Here is an 18,224-nt window from a genome sequence, read left to right as displayed (position 1 = left end):
GTTTCTATGTTCTTTACCCAATGTATTCTAGACATTACTGTGTGTCTTGCCCCCTCCTTCATCAGCTCTGCTTTAATTAGTGGCATTAAATTAAGCAATGTTCCATTTCAGTTCCCAATTAACATGCACAATTATGCAGCAATCATTAATAAGTTAATGCATTTGAGTAGCAGTTCGAGTTTACTGCTTTACTGTTTTCATTGATTACACAGACAATATCCCTGAAGGATGCTTAAAGCTCATTAGCATTTTTATGCTTTGCAGATTGTTTCTCCTTTACATTATAGTATATTGGTTTACTAGGTGACCCTTCTGACTCCATACCAACAAGCCAGTATATGCAAAATGGCAGGAATCACATGCTACAGTTTCCTAGAACTAAAGCAATGATCATGAATGCTCTGTGATGTTTTTCTTGATGTATAGCAAACCATGTCAAGAAATCCAATGTTTTACAAGGATTATATTAATGATGCACTAATTCATGGCCTGTAAAGTATAGTGACTACTACAGCAGTCAGGAAAACATTGCTACTTGAGCAGAAAGCACTGTTTTGGGGAGATTAATAGCATCACATTGAAAACTTGAATGAGACATATTGCACATCTGCATTAGCATCGCATTCTGATTCATAACGTTCACCTGGGTTGATGCATAGATGGGGGTTTAAACTGCTGCTTGTTTGAACAAATGCATCCCATAGTGTTAAGCAAAATATACAGGGGAGTAAAGAAACTAATAATGTTGAATCCTTGTCTTATTTATAATTCATCCCTTTTACAGCAGGACTCGAGTATATTGTTAGTACTGTATGCCTGGACACTCCACATGTGAAAACTAAATATGCAAACAACTGAAGGTAATCTATAACTTTAGAATGAATATGCAATATATAATTTAAATCTCAACAAATACTGATATGTTTTCTCTGTCAGGTGAAAGGGTTATGTTTCCTCCTTTTACTGTGCAAGCTTGCCATCTACAGACTAGAGAGTGTTTTAAAATCCAGAATATCAGCAGCTCAAACGTTCCTAGACATTTCACAAAAGCAAGTAACCTTTTTCACAATAGCATATTACTGCTGTCATGAGAAAAACCTTCAAAAATGCCAAAGCATTTTCCTGCTTGCCAGACCTTTAGCTGACTGCAAATATTTATTTTGCCTTTTTTTTACATGGTTTCTTGCTAAATTAATAGGGGCACAAGCTAAGAAGTGCCAGCTTGAGCAAAAAGAGTTGCAAGTAAGATGTAGTAATATCCTTCAGAATCCTGGTCTGACAGCATACTGGAGCTCCATAACAGTGTACTATGATGATTTGCTGACATCAGAATTTCAGAGCTGACAGAGTGATAGCTCTGGAAGGAATCAGAAGTAGATTATTGGCATGAATACATGGTGCAGAGGGATGGCTGGATGCAGCACTGAAGTGAGGGGCCTTCCTTCATAGATGGCTCAGTGCATATTCATAGGTTCATAGGTTCATACTAGGCTATCTGCCCTAGGGCATTTATAAGCCTAGCCAGAATGTGTTTGGCTTTCGCCACCCATTTTAAATTTATTTTGCTATGCCCTTTTTTGAGGTTAGTATACTGTGCCTGTGTCTAACAGTGACACAGAAGTGATACCCGGGGAAAACCTATGATCTCCCATCCACTCATCAAGATTCCTCAATTCAATGAGGGACTCTGCCTAACCTGGACTGGGATTTTATTCCAGAGTGAAGGGAGCCTCTAGGTTATGAATCTGTCCCTCCAGCATGTCCTATTTATTTCAGTGCTGAGGTTCAAGTCTCTCGAGCACGTAGCTCGATGGGATTTGGATTGTCTGAGGTGCAGCATGTCCATTAATTCCGGGTTGGACATGGCTTTATACGTCAGGCACAGATCGCCTCTCAACAGGCGGTATGCCACTGAGTAGAGCTGGAGTTTCTTTAACCGGGCAGCATATGGCATCTGTTTGAGCCCTTTGATCCTCTTGGTGAGGTACTTTTAGGGTCTTTCCAGTTGCTGCAGGTGTCTGGTAAGGTACATCCCAAAAGGGGCATTGTACTCAATTATGGGCCTGATGAGGGATGAGTAAAGAGGCACGATGACCTCCCTGATCTAGATGTGAATCCCTTCATGATTAGGTGGGCTATATAAAATGTTTTTCTAACCACTTTGGCCACGTGGTTGTCAAATGAGAGATTGCTATCAACTTGGGTCCCCAGGTCCCTAATTACTTCTTCTGTACTTAATGGATTACCACCTATGTGGTAATTTGTGGGCACTTTGTTTTTGCCAAAGGGGATGACTATACACTTTTTGGCATTTAGCTTGAGGCCATGGCTCTGGCACCAGTTGTCTGTTTCTATGAGGCCCTTTTGGAGGATGCTTGTGTCAGCTGGAGAGTCGATTATGGCGCCCAGTTTGCAGTCATCTGCGAACTTGGTCAGCCACAGTCCTTCCGTGTTGGCCTGTACCTCCGAGAAATATATACCGAACAAGAGAGGTCCCAGGACTGAGCCTTGTGGGACGCCACTTGTAACTGGTTTGGAGTCTGACATGGCTCCAGCAATTCTAACCATGTGGGTTCTGTCCTTGAGCCAGTTTGCAATCCATCTAGTGACATAGGGGTTTATATTTAAGCTGGTGAGCTTATCTATAATGCCCGATTGGGGTATTGTATCGAAGGCTTTTGCGAGGTCCAGGTAGGCTGTGTGGACCACCTTCCCCTTGTCTATGGCCTTGGTGACTGTTTCAAAGAAATCAACCAGGTTTAAGAGGCAGGATCTGCCCTTAACAAAGCCGAACTGGGTAGGATCCAGTGTCTGTAGGTCCCCAATATCTTTATTTATGAGGTCCATGATGATCCTTTCCATAGCTTTGCAGACCAAGCTAGTCAGGCTTATGGGGCGATAGTTTCCAGGATCCGTTGAGGCACCACCTTTATGGAGTGGGACCACTGTTGCTGTACGCCACTCTTTGGGCGCATATCCTGTAGTAAGGCTGAGACTGAACAGTAGTTTTATGTTTGGGTTTAGCTCTTCTTGGAGTTCATGTAGGATGCAGCCCGGGACACCGTCTGGTCCCATTGATGCTGTGTTTTTTGCTTTGGAGAGGGCGGCTCTTACCTGAGCATCTGAGATGTCAGGGGGGCAGCACTCTGCTTGGATAGATATTTGCCCTTTTGGTGGGGAGGAGGGGGAGAAGTTTGCGCTGAACCTGTCAGCAAGGATGTTGACAATGTCTGTGGGTTCAGTGTATTTTTTGTCATTTTGGACTAATTCTGAGCATATCTGGGAATTACCACCCAGGTTCCTAACATAACTAAAGAAAGCCTTGTGATTATCCTTAGTGTCCTGTGCAATTTTTCTCTCGAAGCTGGCCTTAGACAATTTTATGAGTGCCCGTAGTTTTTTGCTAATACTGATCAGTGATGCCTTCCCTTTTTGGGATTTTGCTCTATCATTTAGTAGCTTCCTCCTTCTATTGTATAGTTTGTTTATGGCTGGGGTCCACCAGACAGGATGTCTGCCTTTGGAGGATTGGGTCTTGGTTTTATTTGGGATCGCATGATCCATGCATTCCTGAAGGTGTTCATAGAATGCGTTTATAAAGGATTCTGCGGTCTGGGCCGTATTTTCCACAGGCCCCGGGGCTTTGAAGGATTCCACCTTGGTTTTGAGGAGTGTGAAATTTGCTTTAGATAAGTTTTTCACTGTGGTTTTCTGGGCAGGGGGTGGGGTCGGGATGTGAATATCCAGTGAGATTAGTTTATGACCTGATCTTACCAGTGAGGGATACACTTCTGGTCTGGAGCATAGAGTCCCCATGTTGGTGATGATCAGGTCCAGTATGTTTTCCCCTCTTGTGGGAGTGGTAACACGTTGTTCCATAGCATTTGAGTTTATAAATTCTAGGAACCTTTGGGCTAGGGTGTTGGAGCTAGAGTAATGCTCCCAGTCTATGTTTGGGTAGTTGAAGTTGCCCAATATAATGGTGTTTGGAGAGACCTTCATATTTTCCAGTGTTCTCAGAAAGGCTGAGTGGGGTTCCTGGGTTTGGGAGGGTGGTCTCTAGCAGGCTATAAACTGGAAGGCAGTTTTACCCACTGTTAGTTGCACATGGATAGTCTCTGATACTTCGTGCTTTGCCACCAACCTGGAGGTGTGGGTATCTGATGAATATCGATACTCCCCCTCCTTTTGTGGTTCGGTTCAAGTTTTGGGGCTGAAAAGCATGGTATGAGGTATAACCTGGTAGTGCTGGGGTGCTCTCGGGAGCCCTGAACCAGGTTTCTGTTACTGCACAGATATCGATGTTCTCCATGCTAAGGAGAGTTTCGAGTGTGTGCATCTTGAGGTTTAGACTTCTGGAGTTGAGTAGCATTACTCTTAGTTTCTTATCCCGTGTGATACCTATGGAGGTGGGTTTGTCTTTTGAGCCTTGCCTTAAAAAGGCACTATGGGGGTAGCAAGAGCCTTTGCCAATATCCGAAAGCCCAGGGGTGACAGGTGCAAGCCGTCCCTAGCGAAGCATCGTGGCTTGTCGAGCATATCATCCCAAGCTGACAGGCATTGGATCCCCTTTGAATGACACCAGTACTTAAGCCAATTGTTGAAATTGATCATCTTGTCTTCATATTGTGGCATCATTCTTGGTGAGGGTAAGATGCTACTCAAGGTCAGGGTCATACCGGCCTGGGCTACATGCTCAGAGAGCTCCTTTATGTCTCTTTTCATGTAGTCCAGGGAGGTACATCTCAGGTCATTCACACCAGCATGGACAATGACTGAGTCATATTTGTACTTGCCTTGGAGTGACCTGAGTGCTTGTGTTATGTGGCGGATCCTAGCGCCCGACAGGCTGCTCACTGTGACCCTCTCCTTGTTCAGCCTGGTGAGCGGGACGTCAGTGTGCTTGACGATAGAGTCACCTATTACAAGTGTATCAGGTGTGTTGTTTAGTCTTAAGGGCTGTGACTGTTCGGCACACTGGCTTTGTGAGATATGTGTTGCATGTGTTTTGTTTTGGGGTAGCGGTTGCTTGGGTGTCTGCTTTGGAGGTCTCTGCTGCTTAGGCAGATCTTTATTTAGAGCCTCCGAGTATGTTTTGTGTGATTATGTGTTTGGTTTGCTGTCGTGGTAGGTCTATGTGAGACTGGAATTGTAGTGAGTGTGGTTTCCTTCTCCTCCTGACTGGTTATGCCAGTACTAAGTTGAGAGAGCTTAGCCTCCAGTTTGGCTATATGGTTGCATCTCTCACATGTGTTGGAATTTGTTGGGAGGAGGAGAGGGTTGTCTGTGTACATGAGGCAGTTGTAACATTGCCTCAAGATTCCCAGATTCACCAGCTGGACCGGAGAGGAGATTGACAACTGACCTTTGGACATGCTAGAATAATGTTGGGAATTCCTTAATAATTGAAAACAAGGGCCAGTGGGGAGTGAGGGTATAGTGCTTTTAATTTTTAGTGCTGACTTATATAATTGCTTTAGCGTGCAAGTGCCAGGTAACTTAAGTGCAATGTGTTACAGGTAACTTAAATGCAAAAAAGACAAACAGTAACTTTCTTTCAAGTGAAACAAGGAAATAAGTACAGTAAGCAATGCAGATATCACTAGTGATCCACAGAAGCGCTGAGAAGCCGCGTATTAGGTGGAATTAGCGTTCCAGGGAAATAACAAGCAAACAAACAACAAGCATATAAACAAAGCTAGATTCAGCAGGCCTGGATCTAGTCTATGCTACAGCAAACAAGGTGTACCAATTTCAGTAAGATACAGTTCAAATATTCAGGCACTGTAAACCTCTAACCAGAAATTCCCAGCTCAGAAGGGCAGAGTCCAGCCTCTTCTCCCACAAGAGTGCAGACCACGAACCTTCTTAATGTAAAATAACTGGCCTGAAGCCCAAGTGCCTAAACCAGAACTAATACACTTTAAGAATAACAGACACTGGGCTCTCAATCAGCAGTTCCCAACTTAGAAGGATGAAAGCTACCTGTCCTGCCACCACAGTGCATGCCACAAACCTTCTTAATGTAAAACAACTGGTCTGAAGCCCAAGTGCTTAATCCAAAAGACTTAGAATGATAGCTACACTTTAATCAAATTAAAGCAGTAATAAATACAATTGAATACTTTAGAGAATGCCTGGATTAGTGCTCAAGTTACACAAACAAAGCTAGATCCAGCAGTGTCCCTCCCACTGTATTAAGCCAAGTGTATATAAGAAGATTCAGGCCAAAAAAAAAAAATCACAAGCAACCTTCGATTGATGCCTGAATGATGGCTTAGCCATTGCCCTGATGATGGAGAACAAATGCATCAAATTGTAATCCACTGGTCTGATGACCAACAACAGTGTGGGGGTAGAATGAACAAAATGAATGGTAAATTATTGCAGAACTTTAAAAATAAATCCCAGGGTAGAGAAGCATGTTTTAAGCAATGGCTGAAAAACTGCAAATGCTTTAAGCCTATTCTGCATAAGCAAATGCCTTTTGATGTGTTAAGTGAATTTTACTAAGCATGTCCAAAACAGTTAATGGTATTATAAAGTATAGTAGACATTTGTAACTCTATTGCACTTTATTTCACTGACATTATAGATCAAAATAGTTGAATAAAATTACATATTTTGCCACATGTGTAATGCTGTTGCAGTTTTGTCACTTAAATGATATTTCAAAAAACACAAATAACAGCTTGCGATGAATAGTAATATACATGCCTCCCAAGACAAAAAGACACCATTGTAAGAGAAACATTGCTCACTTATCTGCAAGCGTGCCTAACGAAAGTGGTTTACTCACATTTTCATAACAGACATTTTTAAATCTGATGGTTGCTGTTTCATGCTCTAATTTTGTTTTTAATAACATAGCACATAAAGATATACATGTCAGATTTGGCAGAGTCACTTAAGTGCAGACCCAGCAGGGATGCACTTGAAAGCTGCCAGGAGCTTCTTACAAAGATGTAAATCTGAAAAATAAGAAAAAAATTGATAAGTATACTGAAGTGGTTGCCATAGACGGGGCAGTTATTTTACTCTTATTTAGGACTGTGATAAATATCTTATCACTTTTCCAATGGAAAATGCTAAAAATTCATTATCTTTCTAAATGTAGAGTTTTACAACTTTTTTTGCCTTAAGATTATATTCAAAGGACTTCTGTGGCCAGTCAGATGGGAACTGATAGGAGTACACTCTTTACTCAACTTCTCTTGTGAAGTCTATATGTATCCCTTTGGCTATTTATTTTGTATTGCAATAGGGAAATATGCATACACCCTAAGTCACATCTGTTTTGTCAACACTGAAGTAATAGGTTAGGAAATCAGAAATGTGCACTGTTTATCAGTTGATTAACTGATGGGTTTATTGGTTATGATGTATTCATTCATTTATTCATTCATTCACTTATTCATTTTTTACATAGATTTAACTGGCTAAAGACACTGGTTGGAAGACCCATTTCAGGCACGACCCAGGCCATTAGGCAAAGGGCAATAACATCAATGACAGTAAAATGCAAACATTACAAAATTGTACATGATTGACAGCCAGAATAAAGGCAGTACTCATGCATGTATAAACAAAAGTATGCACAACTTCTTTTTCCGTGAGTTTTTTTTTTTTTTTTTTTTTGCATTTTGTTTATATTTGGTTATCATTTCCACTGCATGTGGAAGCTCTTTCTATGAGCTTTGTTGTTGTACTCCATATCAGGTGTGCTGATAAGCATACCCTTTCAAGTGTCTTTTACTTTGTAGAACACACATGCTTTTGCCTCTTATTTTTCACTTACCTTTCATAAAATATTGGTTTTGTGGTATATCGGAGATTTGAGGTTGCATTGCATATTCAATGTACTGATAAATGTATCTGTCAATTATCTTTTATTTTACAGAAGTGCCATGATTTTGCCTCTTATTTCTGCTTTGTCCTTCAGCAAATTATGGATTTGCAATTTATTTGTTAGACTTCAAGCTATTGTAAGTATCTTATGTATTTATCCTTTGTTAACCAGGTTAGTCCATTAGGTTAGTAGCCTCTTTTCAGTGGAGACCTGAGGTAGTATTTATATTACTAGGGGAAATTTGGCCAGGGCATTGGGGAACTTACCATACTCATCATTGTTGTGAAATGGACCCATTTTGGAGGAGCACTTTACGTTTCCATTCCAAGCACAGAGGTGGCTGTAGAAAGGGGGAAGCAGATGGAGATAGAAGGAGATGATAGAGTGGTAAAAGAAATAAAGGTGATAGTAAATACCAAGACCAAATCAGGATTCTAAGGAAATGGAACCCGTGGAATCTTTATGTGGTACAAGCATTTAACAGAGATACAAAAATGAAAATTCATGTAAATTACAGACAGAGGTAGAAAGACAGACTTTGAAAGGACATTTGAAAGTGTTATGTAAAGAAGTATAGGACATTGTAAAAGTTTATGACAAAAGTGGTTTATGTACTGGTGGCTGGGATTGTAATATTGTTTTAAAATAGAAAGAGAAAATGTATACATGTACAAAGATGATAAATGTGGAGTGGAATACGGGTATTGTAAAATACTGGGGACAATATTTTTTTTGTGGAAAAGCAGGACATTTGATAAGTAACTGACAAAGAAAATGTTACATTTGTGGAGAAATGGGACATTAAGCAAAACATGTTCTATTTGTGGGGAAATGGGAAGTGAAGCAAACAAAATGTAAATTGAAATGTTATAAATGTAACAACACTGGACATTTATGGATAGATTGCAAAAATGAAAATAAGAGTAAGAAAAAAGAAAAAGAAAGAGGAAAATGAACAAAGAAAAGCAATTTTAGAAGTAGTAGAAATAGAAGAAAGAATAGATGAGAAAAAAATAATAAAGGGACATAGAAGAAGGTTCTGAAATATGTGATGAAAAAAGCATAAATTGGGAGGTGGTAAAAGAGTAAAATAAATTCTATTGGTAAAAGAGAAAATGAAAATTTTAGAGCTGTTGTTGTTGTTGGTCTTTCAGCTTTTCCCAGTTAGGGGTCGCCACAGCTGAACTCCAGTCCACTAATGATTGGCAGTTGCCAGCCCGATGCCCAACCTTCAACGAAGGCACGCCCATTCAACGCATGTCTTTTGAATGACCACTCGACCGCAGGGAGAACATGCATACTCCACACAGAAGGCACGCCCAACCCAAGCCGAGAATCGAACGGGAGAACCTCTTGCTGTGAGGCAACAACACTACCACTGCACCACCGTGGAAGTGACTAAAATTTTGGAGTACTTTTTGTAAATATGAATAGTATTAAAAATACAGTAAGAAGAATACAACTTTTGGAGTGGAGTGATACATGTGCTGTAGACCTAATTATATTAGAAGGCGCAAGATTTTTAACAAATGAAGAAAGATTACAGAGAAATTATGGAGCAAAGATGATCTAAAATTTCAGAAATTAGAGATGTTCTGGAATAGCCATATTCTGTAGAAATACAGCAAAGATATTAGATGTAACTTTAGCATAAATGGGAAGATTAACCACTGCAGATTAACATGGAAAGAACAAGTATATAGAATTATAACATTATATGCTTATACTAATTTAAAGAAAGGGAAAACTTAGTTCATTCGATTTTAGACTATGTAGTAATAAATATAATATAATAACAGGAGACTTTAATTGTGATTTGAGAGGCAAGCATAAAAAGAAAGAAAATGATATAAGAAAAAACATTAGAAGTAATAAGATGTGTGAGTTAAAATAGTGGGGTAAAAATTCATAGACTTACAAAAGGGTTATGTATAGAACTGAAACAGATTACTTTATAGTATTAGAAGGTTTCATTATAAGAGAAGGGGAAATAGTTTAACAGGATTTTCTGATCATGCAATATGGTTAGATATAAAGGAAAGCAAAGAATATATAACAATAAACAAAGGGATAAATGGGAAAGCATTGAATGAAGAAATAAAGAGATTAGTAATACAGTTATGAAAAGAACATATTACTATGAAAACATTTTATAAAAATGGGTCAGAATGGTATATGTTATCTAAGGAAAAATATAAAAAATGTTTTTTACAGTGTCAGTATGATGTGACAAAAGTAGAGAAAGAAAAATATGAAAGAACATATAATGATGAATTGGAAGATTTAGAACATAATGATAGAAAATACCTTAACAAAGAAAAATAATTATATTAAATAAATTAAGATAATATACAAGAATTATTATATAAGCAAATATATCATTTGACAAGGAAAAAGGAAATAAGTATTGAGTTACTTAAGCAGATTAGTAAAGGAAGATGGTAGTGTAATGAGAGAAATAAAAATGTAAAATAAGAAATGGAAAGGACTCAAGGAAAGATCATGAATAATGTAGTGCACAATGTACAAAAATGTTAAAAAAAGAATGCATTGAAAAAAACATGGAAAGTAAAAAAGTTAACAGAAAAAGAGAATAAAGAGTTGAAAATAGGAGATTTCTTTAAATGAGCTAGATAAAGTATTAGCAATGAAAAACAAACAGGATGCAGAGTATGGCTAAAATAACAGTTTAATAAAGCAAGAATAGAATGTTTGTTCTTACTTAATTAAACTTATTTTAGCTGTTCCCCACATCTTGTTTGTTTTTTTATTGCTGCTAGTGTTTTGGACATGGATTTTTTATCACAGATAAAGGATAGGTAAATATAGATTTGGCTGCAGGATCAAATGGAATGGGGTATGAAATGTATGAAAATTTAAGGGATTGGCAAAAATATATTTTTTAAAGATTTTAAATGAATGAATAAATGAAGGTTTTATGTACAACGAATTATGTAGTGGCATACTTAAATTCATATGTAAGAAGGAAGAGAGAAGACAATTAAAAACTGGAGACTGATAGTACTGAATAATAATGAATAAAAGATTTTTATGAAAATAATTTAAAAAGATATTTGAAATGAAAATGGAAAATATTATGGAAGAGAGCATATATAGTATAAAGGGAAAAGGTTGTCAAGAATTATTAATGATAGCCAAAGAAATTGTGGATGATACTATGAACAGAAAAGAAGAAGCAAAAATCATGACAGGAGACGTCATTAAGGCATTTGACGCAACTGGACATGAAAACCTCTATGTTATAATGAAAGAATATAATGTAAGTGAGAAAGTTAGGAAATTATGTATGTCAGTGCATAGTAATAATAAAGTTAAAATACTTGTAAATGGCTGATTAAGCGATAGCCCTGAACAAGATTGGGAAGCTTAATGATAAAAGTGATAATAGAATTCATACTGCCAGACATTTTTATGTATGATGATACAAAGCATATTACTGCATTTAAAGCTCTTAAAGAATTAGATACACCAGATCTGACAGCTGTCTGTAAGACAAAACTAAGTGAGTTATAACTTACAAAGCTGTAAAAATCTTTGCACTCCTTCTTTTTTTTTCTTTTTCATCTCTGTCTTATAGTCCAGGTGAGTTCCATGTACTACGAAGACTTGTGTGACTACACTGTGCTATAGCTTTCACAGCTCTGAAACACCTGTTTCACGTACACATTCTCTTTCTTGCTCTCTCTTTTTCTCTCTCTCTTTCCCTAACTGGTTTAGCTCCATGAACTACATGTTTCACCTCACAAGCTTTTTAATATCCAGTTCTTAATAATATAACAACTTGGTTTTGAGCAGACACCTAGTCATAATCCTTTATATTGCAGCCTAAGACTCGGTTGTGCAGTTACCAAGAAACTCAAGGCTTTCACACTGTCAACAAGCAAACAACTGTAATTAAAGTTATAAACAATCACTATTTTTTTAATATGCTTGTGTGCATTAGGTGAGTACAATAAACACTGCTGCTGTATTTAACAATGTTGTTTTTTACTCTGCAGTTCAGTATTAGTTTTAAGTCCAGTTCTTTTTTTTCTCCCCAGGGATAGAAGCAGAAGGCATGCTTGTGATGGAGAAGCTGAACTGAACCTGTTCATTCATTTATTTGGGATAAAATCTATGCTTGTTTAGGAAATATTCTTATTTGTCCAAGGAATGTTTGATTTACTGTTACATCTATGACTGCTCGATTATGAAATGTATAAACGCGATTTTATATCTGCTATTTTTGAAAATGTGATAACAGATAATGTGGATACCAAACAAAACAATGCTATTCAGATTCTAAACATTAAGTCATATAACTTGAAAAATAACATTGGACGCACCTGTAAATCCTAAAATAAGATAGGCTGACAATGTGAACTTAAATACTCATATGGCAGTAATGAGTAACATCTGAGTGAATAAGTCAAGGAAAACACTTAATTTGAAAAGCACATTAGAGACATCATTAACTCTTAAAGAGCTGCCATGAGTTAAGATAAAGCACAGAAGGAAATTAAGAATGAACATAGATGTTTACACAGTTTTCATACAATAATTAGACTCCATATTAAGCAACATGTTGCTATTTTTTTGTAGAAATCATAGCTGGAGCATGTAAGAAATGTCACCAGTTAGACTTCAGTACAGAATGTTATGACTTGTATGTGCAGAATAAAAGCAGAATCGGAGGAGGAATTTACATTTTGTTGGGAAATCTAGGGTGGCACTCATTCTGACTAGTGGAAATTTGGCCAAGTAAATTCCTCTTCTTTGGTGCTGGGATATTGTGGGAAGGTGCCATGGTGGCAGCTGCAGACCATGAAGAGCTGACAACAGTGGCAGTCTGATGAAGTGGTTGTTGCCATGTTAGAACATGGAAGACTTGGCATTCAGCAGATGTTATTAGCAGACCAACCAAAGGCTACTGATAAAACAGAAAATGAACCATGGGCAACAGTTGTATACAAAACTGAAGAAGATGAGTTTGCCTCTCATTTGGTGTTAACAGAGGTTGAATACATCAGTTCCACTACTGTGTGTAGGCTCTATGAATGAATGCATGATCCTTGGTGATTCCATCATGATTCTGCAACAGAAGATGATAAAGCAAGGTAAAAGGTTGTTGCTCACACATTCACAGACATAATTCACAAAGGATCAGAATGTAACTAAGAGCATGTGCATGGAACTTCAGTGTCAATAGATCAAAGAAGATACATGCTATGTTTTCACTCTTTAATTAAGAATGCTCCTATACCCCTATAGATAGATATCAGTTTTGAAATCAAGTTATTGCACCACTTAAAATAGCAATTCTCCAAGTATGCATAGTGATACACTTTGCTTTAATAATATTGTATATGTTATGCCTTAAAATGGAAACAGCTTTACAAACAGACTTGTGTTGGGAGGGTAAAGTGAAGATATTTGTGAAAAAGGATAATTAAAACATTTGGATAATCAGTTATGTCTTTAAACTAGTAGATGTAAAATGAATTGTGCAGGGCAACTGAAAAAAACATTTTTAATGTGGTATTTTATTTAGATTACTTTAAGAAAGCATGTCATGTGTGACATTGTTATAGCCAAGGGAGGGTAGCCTAATAGTTAAGGTGTTTGCCTTACAAACACAAGATACAGGGTTTGAATCTCACAGGGGATAATTGGCTAGGCTTAAAATGTCTTGCAAGGGCAGTTAGCCTAGTACTAATCTATGAACCTATGATTGTGCCCAGTTAGGGGTAATATAGATGCATTTTGGTATCAAGGACTGAGAAAACATGTTTTTTCAGAAGGTTTTTTTTTTTTGTTTTGTTTTTTTTTAAGCTGCGGGGGTAGAGTGCTAGTTTGTTGTAAGAGCACAGGTGGAGCTAGCTACACATCTGCTGAGTGGTAAAGATTTCTATGGTTGCATGTTGGTATGTCTGGAGGACAGAGAAGGAGAGTCTCATTATTTTTTAATACCTTTATTAAATTATCACTTAGGCAAATAATTAATACAAATAACAACAAACCATATTAGTATGTTTCAAGTTACACACATAATACATCACATATGTTATTTTTTATAGCTATCAGCAGTCCAGCATTACATAAATTGCACAATTCATGTCTTCCTTTAAATCTCACTCCTCTTCCTAAACATTATTCTGTATGTATTGCTCCCACAATTTCCATTTATTTACATGTAATTTGCTCCCTTCCTTTTTAAAAGATGCCACTTTCAGTTCTATTATGTATGTTACAATATTCAGTACTTCAAATACAGTTGGTTTAGTCTTTGATTTTCATTTTCTAGTAATTGCTTTTTTGGCTGCCAACAGAACTAAACTTATCAGTGCCTTACTATGTCTAGGCAATTCAGAACATGTGTCCCATTTCAAAGGAATCATTTCCTTAGTTGCATCCGTTTGCTCACCAAATATTTCTAATAGAGTAGTCTGTAGGGAATATTTTATATCTGCCAACTCATTACACTCCCAAAACATTTGTTCTTAGATAAATCGTTCTTCCTCATCACACCTCCAATGTTTGCCATCTGCCTAAGGAAAAATTCTTTGAAGTCTGCTATGGTATAAAAATATCTATGCAAACACTGCCAATCCAAAACTCCTAAACCTTTTGGACTTTGTTGCATTCTTGGGATATATATATATATATATATATATATATATATATATATATATATATATATATATATATATATATGTGTGTGTGTGTGTGTCTTCCTATTGTTCCTTCCCATTCTTCCTTTCTAAATTGCTTATCCAATATCTCATTCTAATCTTTTCTAACCTCCTCTGATTGATTCTTACAGTTATTGTGCAATATTTTATATGCCCTACTAATTATCCTTATTAACAGTAGATTGTGTTCTAGATTCCACTAAAAACTCTACCAGAGCAGGTCTATCACTTAGGATTTCCCTATTCCTTTCTCTTTGCCTATGCTTTGGAATCAGTCCCTGATAGGGAAGGCAGTAGCTAGCATGCAGTCAAAATGTCTTCTTGGCCTCATTCCATTGTCACCTTTCACTTTTTATTTTTTATTTATTTATTTATTTATTTTTTTGCCCATAGCACCTTCATTCGTTTGTCAGTTTTCTCTAGTAAATTCCAGCCCTTTCTTACCTGTTCTCTGTACAGTCATCCCTATCAACAAAATCTTCTTTCTCCATTTTCATGTTGTCCTAGTTCTTGGAATACTTTCTGATCCTGTATGAATATAATATTTTGCGTGGTTTTTATTATTCACCTTAAGGATCTGCTTCCAAAATCCCACTCTCTCCTTATTTCTTGAATATCATCCCTGCTTTATTATCATCCATTTCCACTTTGAATTATAACCTTCTGCATATGTTATGTATATGAGCCTTAATTGTGTAGCTCTAAAATATCCCTTCATTTCAGGTAATCCTAAACCACCTTACTCTATTGAAAGCATCAACTTATCTCACTTAACTCTTGCCTTTTTCCCCTCCCAGACAAAGCCCTCCAACTCTTTATTTATTGTTCATAGCTTCTCCTCTGGTTGATAAAAATATGCCTGACCTGATATGAAATTAAAGAGACTAAAAACATTTGCACTGTTTGTATTTTACTATCCATATGCATAAACAAGAGCTTCCAGTTCTTTTGTTCTTGTATTATCTTTTGTTTAGTCTCTTCCAAAATATTCTTAGCTGCCATAACAAAAGCATTTTTAATCCATACTCCTAAATACTTCATCTTATCATGTTCCCATAAATATGGGTATAGCTCAACCAGTCAATGTGTGGATACATCATTTATGGCTATTGCCTTTGTTTTGTCTTCATTCATTTCATATCCAAAAAAGACTTGAAACTGTCTCAAAAATGTTCCACAAAACTGAGCTGTCCTTTTCTGGATTTATTAGCTACAATATAATATCATCTGCAAATAAAACCAACTTTTCTTTATTATCATATTAATTATATCCTTGAATTTCTGAGTCCCTTATTTTCTTTGCCAGTGGCTCTAAATATAAAGCAAAAAACAAAGGGGAAAGATGGCATCCCTGCCTAGTTTCATTGTGAAGATACAACATATCTAAATGCTAAAAAATGAGTAGTAATCCCCTTTGGAAAAAACAGAGTACCCTCAAACTACCACATAGGAGGTAACCCCCTGAAATCTGAAGAAGTAATAAGGGATCTAGGGACCCACATAGATAGTCAGCTTTCCGTTGATAACCATGTTGCCAAGGTGGTTAGAAAATCCTTCTATATGACCCATCTGATCACGAAAGGGTTCGCATCAAGATCTAAGGATGTAGTGGTGCCCCTCTACTCTTCCCTCATCAGACCCATTATTGAGTACAATACACCAATTGGAATGTACCTGGCTAGGCATCTCCAGCAGCTGGAGAGACCACAGAGGTACCTCACTAAGAGGATTACTGGCCTCAAACAGTTGCCTTATGCAGCACGATTGAAAAAACTAAGGCTTTTCTCTGTTGCATACCGCCTTCTTAGAGGCGATCTCTGTCTAACATACAGAGCCATGTCCAACCCAGAACTGTTGAACATGCTCCATCTTAGCAAAACAAAATCTACTTGAGCTACATGCTCTATGGATATAAACCTCAGCACAACAATGAATAGAACATGCTGGAGGGATAGATTCCCTTCGCAAAGACTTCCCTTGCTATGGAACAAGGTCCCGATCTATATAAGACAGAGCCACTCACTATCAGTCTTCAAGAGGAACCTTGACGAGTGGATGGGTAACAGAAAGTTCACACCAGGGATCATACCAACAGCTCTACTAGATAGGGGCCAAGGGTACTAGCTGCTGGATCAAGGGCCTAGGGAACTAACCAAATGGGCGGTGAATACCGCACAATGTGGCTGGGCTAATATATGCCTTTGGGCAGATAGCCCAGTACCTACCTATGAACCTATGAACCTATATCAGAGGGGAACCCTTCCACTTTTATTCTTGCCTCCCATCTTTCATATATCCTTCTAAGTAACCTTATTATTGTATCTGGGAATGCAAGTGTTTCCATCGCCCTATTCATAAAATTCCAGCTTACTCTTGATTGCTTTCTCTCCATCAAGAATTGCCAACAACAGCAGTATTTTCTTACAATCTCCTTCCCTCTGGATCATCATTGTTCTATTAATGCTGTCAATATTTGCCTCCCCTCCACAAAACCATACTGAAACATATCCATCAATTTTGGCAACACCTTTGCCTTTCTTTTATCTACAATTGACATAAACACTTTTTAATCATGGTTTAAAATTGCAATGGGTCTAGATGAAGCTTGGTCTGATGTATAGCAACTCAAGATTCTCTGGGAATTTTTCCACACAAAAAGGACATTTTCAGGACTGACCAGGAATTCTCTCTTCACTCATTTCAGAAACAGCAGTCTACTAAAAGCTTGCAAACCAAACTGTATGAACTAGAAGCAAAATTAAGTAAGGTGCATAATCAACAGTGTGATAAATATTTAGCTAAAAGCTTAAAAGTGAATAGAGTGCCAAATGGTTTAAGAATGTATAAATTCACAAACAGGATCATAACAGACAGTAAAGAGCTTGTTGAATCTTTGGACATGTTTGATAGTCATGGTTTCAACTCATGCACTTTGTTATCAAACTTCAGAATGCTAAAATATGTATGTTATTGGATGAGCTAAATACACTTAATAACAAAATTATTGATAATTTGTTACTTGAAGTGGATATTTCAAAATACAATTGTGTTTTGGATAAAACTGATGAACAGGTAAAGATTAATTTACTTAGGAAACAGCAAAAAATTTCTAGGGACCAACAGGGTTACCAATCTAAATCTGCTTACCCTTTACCAAAAACCTATTTCATTAGCCAATGGGAATCTATTTTAGGAGGATGGAACCAATGTGTGGGGGATGAGCACATAGACAATAGGGGTGATGTGAATAATGGTTGGGTCAAAGAAGAACACATGCACAACACTCTACACCATAGAACAAATGAAACAAATGATTTTGATTATGAGTTTCCACCTCTGAGATGATCAGAGAGAACAGATAATAGGTTGAGACAGCAGAATATTTTAGATCACCCCCTCTCACCAAATGGGTAAAGGAACTTTGGGAGGAACCAACAGAGGAAAAGGAGCAATCACAACAAATATTGAATCCTTTACCATCAGATGGGATTTTTTCTGCACTTGAAGGGAAGATGTTAATCTACCAGTGATTTAGTATTTTAACTAAACAGAGCTAAAGATAGGCAAAGCTTATTTTACTTTATTTAAAAAAGATTTTAAGTTTGTTCTGATACATCACATAGACATAGCAGATACTTTGAGTTAAAATTGTACTCTAGAAAACTCAATTTACAAATGATGTT

General features: G+C 37.3%; 1 protein-coding gene across 3 annotated transcripts in view; it reads right to left on the bottom strand.

The window, feature by feature from the left end:
- Positions 1–18,224, bottom strand: part of SV2B (synaptic vesicle glycoprotein 2B) — a 1,975,281-nt gene that overhangs the window by 46,508 nt on the left and 1,910,549 nt on the right. The gene's annotated exons all lie outside the window — the stretch shown is intronic.

This window comes from Protopterus annectens, chromosome 7.part0 (genome assembly GCF_019279795.1).
Source record: "Protopterus annectens isolate FY-2018-M chromosome 7.part0, PAN1.0, whole genome shotgun sequence".
Classification (NCBI taxonomy): domain Eukaryota; kingdom Metazoa; phylum Chordata; order Ceratodontiformes; family Protopteridae; genus Protopterus; species Protopterus annectens.
This window is presented reverse-complemented; position numbering and strand designations above follow the sequence as displayed.